The sequence below is a fragment of the Prunus dulcis genome, chromosome 8 (assembly GCF_902201215.1).
Source record: "Prunus dulcis chromosome 8, ALMONDv2, whole genome shotgun sequence".
NCBI lineage: Eukaryota > Viridiplantae > Streptophyta > Magnoliopsida > Rosales > Rosaceae > Prunus > Prunus dulcis.
Genome location: NC_047657.1, coordinates 18196798 through 18201878, shown reverse-complemented (window position 1 = coordinate 18201878; position 5081 = coordinate 18196798).

Here is a 5081-nt window from a genome sequence, read left to right as displayed (position 1 = left end):
TAAAATTAAATAATACTTACATGAAGGGACTCGGCCAACTCATTCCCGGGTCGAACATAAACGTCACCAAAGGCGTCGATCTCTGGGAACTTGGACCCCTCCTAAATTGAACAAAAGAAAAAAAATATTAGTATGAAAAAAATAAATTCATAAAAATGATATTAAAAATGAAATAAAAATTTTGTGATTATTACCCGACGACGTGCATCCATCCTGTACGAAAAGGGTCTGGAGCAGGAATGGTGGAGAAGGGTCTTCTTCTTCCTATTACCCTTATTCACTTGGGCTTTATTCTGTTATACAAAAATGAAGCGAATTAGTTAAAATATAAAAAATTAAATAATAATGAAATACAAAAATAAAATAAACATTAATAAGTAATAAGTAATAATTACACAAATATAGTTGAAAAAATACCGCAAATTCGGGCGCTTGAAAATGAGCGCAGAGCCACTCCCAACTATCCTCCCGCACCTCAAGCTCCTTCGGGCAACCCTCCTGAAGAGCGACTTGCGGATCATCATATGCCTGAAAATGGTGGTGCAAGCCGCTCTTCCACTGCTTGTACCTCTCAGCGAAGAGTCTGTTGACGTACGTCAACGACTCTTCGTCGAAATCCTCCAAGTTATAGTTCGTCTGCAATCAATTAATTAGATACGTTAAGTAATAGAAATATACAAAATTTTAAAGACAAATAATGAAAACGTAAGGTACATACCGACAACTGGCCGCGAACCTCCGCCTTGATCTCGTCGGGCATGACCCTCCAAGACTTCCATTGCATCGGGCAATGGGTCCGCACGACGTGGCCAATGTCGTGGGCCAAGTAGCTATGCAACTCCGCCGTCGGTGCAGCCCGATGGCGCTCGTCGTATCCGATGCTGATACGACTGTTTGTCACCCGAGTGACCTTCGCCGTCTTCAGCTGACGACACGGGCCTCGAGTGTTCTTCTTCGCTGCAAAGAAAAAAGGTATTAATGTTAAATAATATTTATTGTCAAATTTCAAAATAAAATTAACAATACAAAAGTGTAGTTATACCTGGCTGTGATCCCGAGGCACCAGTACCGTCGGTCGATGTCGTCGTGTCCATGGTGTCGGTGGGCCGGTGCCGCCGCCTAGCACTTGGGGGCTGCGCCACGGATGACGCAGATGACGCAGGCGCCTGGGACGCCTCGTGACCAACCACCACGTGGTCCAGCAAAGCTGGAGCAGTGGCAGCAGATGCCGCCTGAGCAGGGGGATCCGAACTCGGTGCAGGCGTCATCGACCTACCACGTCTAATCAAATCTAACATCTGCACATATAATTTCGTTCCGAATTTAAACTAATTAATTAAAAGCATAGCATGACCTAGGGTTTGGAATTTTGGAGTATCCGGGACTCCGATCAACGATCGGTCGAATCCTAAACGATCCTAGAAACACAAAAGTACAACTACGTAAGTTTCAGTTCGATCCAACGGTCCGAACATATCAAACCTGGAAATCGCACAATAGGCGAAATCCGATCAAGACTCAAACGGCAACCAAATTTAAACCGGCCAAAACCTAGGGGTTTAATTCGGCCAAAACCTAGGGTTTTAATTCCTATTTCCTATAGCGAAAATTCACAAAATCCTAACCAACCATCAGCTAACCAGTAACATATCCATCCAGCCAATCAATCATAACAAACATACAGAAATCATAACACAGATACAAAATCAAAATCAAAATCAAAACTGACAGAAATCATCATAACACAAATACAAAAATAAAAACTGAATTAACACATACTTAAATGGACAGAGTCGATAGAGGCTTACAATGGCGCGGTGGCAGCGGTGGAGGTCGCTACAGTGGCAGCGGAGGTGGCTGAGGTGGCAGCGGAGGTGGCTGAGGTGGCAAGGTGGCAGCGGCGGTGGCTGAGGTGGCAAGGTGGCAAGGTGGCTGAGGTGGCAAGGTGGCAAGGTGGCTACGGTGGCAGCGGCGGTGGCTGAGGTGGCAGCGGCGGTGGCAAGGTGGCAGCGGCAGTGGCAAGGTGGCAAGGAGGCTACGGTGGCTACGGTGGCAAGGTGGCAAGGTGGCAAGGAGGCTACGGTGGCACCGGAGGTGGCTGAGGTGACGGCGGAGAGAGAGGGCTGAGGGAAGGAGGAAAAACCAGAGAAATGGGGAAGAAGGAAGGCTCGGGTCGTTTCTGCAGATTTAATCGAGTTTGCGCGACGTAGGAAATAATTCGTCGAGCAAAACGGCATTAATAAATCTTGCACGACGAATATTCCGTCGCGCAAAACGGCATTAATGAATCTTGCGCGACGATAAATGACTTTTCGTCGCGCAAAGGTTTTGATCGCCGCCAAAATTTTGGGATTTAGGGTTTACAGCGAGGCGGAAACTGAAGGGTCAGCGAATTTTGCGCGACGAATAACTAAAGCGTCGCGCACGGTAAAACCTGCGCGACAGACAGAGGATTATTCGTCGCGCAAAACACATTTTGGCCGCCAAAATTTTGGGATTTAGGGTTTCCCGCGGGGCGGAAATTGAAGGGTCTGTGAAGTTTGCGCGACGAATGCATGGAGCGTCGCGCAAGGGGAACCTTTCGCGATAGAAATAGACGTCTTCGTCGCGCAAAACACATTTTGGCCGCCAAAATTTTGGGATTTAGGGTTTAGCGGGGGACAGGAACTGAAGCGTCTCAGACTTTTGCACGACGAAGACTCTAAGCGTCGCGCATTGTTCGTCGCGCAAGGTTAGAATTTCATTCGGTTGAAATTTTCACTAAGTGTTGAAAGGGGATGGAGGGGTGGACTTTGTGTCCCACATTGCGCGACGAAAGGAAACAAGTCCGTCGCGCATTTATCTAATTCGCACTTGGCGTGACGAAACAAAAAAATCCGTCGCGCATGTTAACCCTAAACCCTAAACCCTAACCCTAAAATGTAAACCCTAAGCCCTTAGCCCTAAACCCTAAACCCTAAAATAGTTTCAATGATCCAACCGGCAAACTTTTTTTTTTTCTACTTGGAGATCGTATACGCCAAAAATCAAAACAATCAAACATTCAGATATCAGAAAACGGGACAAAATATTTCGACGGTTATAAATGAAAAGTCATGATTTAACGGTCATTTTAATTCCGATTTTGATCATTTTTTGCAGCAACATTTGTTGACCCTATATGAATACAATGACGGAATTTGATCTTCAATTTAAGATTTTTACACTAGGGGATACCACATAAACGTTAAGTTATATTTTGACAAATGTATGAACAAAATTTTGAGTTTTTGGTGAATATATGATTTTGATAGCACGGGCAGTCTACAAAACTAGTTTCAGTCATCCAGCCATCAAAATTGTTTTTTTACATTTCGAGATCTTGGACAGGAAAAATCGGCAAAAAAAAACATTCAGAGATTAAGGAACGGGGTAAAACTTTTCGACGGTTCGAAATAAAAAGTGATGATTGAGCGGTTAGTTGAACTCCGATGTTGATGATTTTTTGCACCAACAGTCCTACACTCCATATGAATACAATGAACTACTTCGATTGCCAATTTGAAATATATATGTGTGTATATACTATAATGTGACCTAATATATATTTACCTGCCAGGATCCTCAGTTATCAAAACAGTCATCATACGTGCGAACACCGTTTGTGCTCCACCCAGAAACCATTGCATATGCTGGGAAATCATTCACAGTCCACATAACTGCTGCCCGCAAAGTGAACATCCTCCCAGTTGATTTATCGTACATGCGAACACCGTTTGTCCATAAATCCTTCAGCTCATCAACCAGAGGCCTTAAGTACACATCAATTGACCTGCCAGCATCCTCAGTTATCAAAACAGTCATCATCATGTATTCTTTTTTCATGCATTTCCAAGGCGGCAAGTATACGGATTGAATCCGTCAGTGGCAAGTCCCAATCTAACATTTCGGGGATCAGCAGCAAACTCGGGGAACGTTCGATCGAACTCTTTCCATGCCTCCCCATCTGCAGGATGCGGCATCACATCATCGTCTACCCGTTTTTCCTTATGCCATCTCATGTCTGTGGCAGTATGCGTCGACATATACAATCTCTGCAACCTAGGTTTAAGGGGTAGATAACGCATCTCTTTTTGTGGTATCTTAGTCGTTCTATTCTGGGATGTCATTTTGAACCTCGACTCATTGCATATAGGGCATGTATCCAACGTTTTATGCTCTTTGTAGAATAACATGCAATTGTTTTTGCAAGCGTGGATTTTTTCATAACCCAATCCAAGACCATGCAACACCTTTTGTGCATGTTTATGGTCTTTCGGCAAACAATTGTCCGTCGGAAGCATTCTCTTGAAAACCCCAAAAAAGTAATCGAAACACAAGTTCGACATACGATACTTTATTTTTCCGTGCATTAGCTCCACAATGGCAGTGAGAACGGAAAAATTCTCGCACCCCGGGTATAACTCTTGGTTGGCATTTTTTAACAGTTTTTCATACTGTTCAAACTCCGCACTGTCTATTGGTGTAGGCAGGTCCTCTTCCCCTTCTTGATTGATGTTGGTCGATGCGAATGGAAAAGCATCCTGTATAATACCCATGACTTGATCATTAGGATCCCCAATAGGTTCAACATTGTCCACTCTTGGGGCATTTGAAGTCGAAGCATGGTCTACTTGTTCGCCGTGAAGGTTCCAAATGCTATATGTTTCAATCATTCCATTCCTTACTAAATGAAATCCAACATTTTCAATTGACTCAAACAACGTGTTGTTACACCTCCTACAAGGACAGCGGATTCTAGTTGCACCCGGGTTGTGTCTACGTGCAAACTCAATAAAATCCTCGATTCCATCCAAGTATTCGTCTGCGCATCTATTCGGGTTCTGTATCCACCTTCTGCTCATAATTCATGAAACCACAATCACGACACAACAGTCACAACAACTTCAACCGAAGTTATAATGTCACCTTATGCCTCCGGTAAGGGCCCTATCCCATTCGGGAATGCATAGTCCTGTCACGTAACCTACGGCTACATGAGATTAGATTTCGGCGTGGATTAATTTCGGCAGCATCTCGACACAGTTCTTGAAGTGGGCATA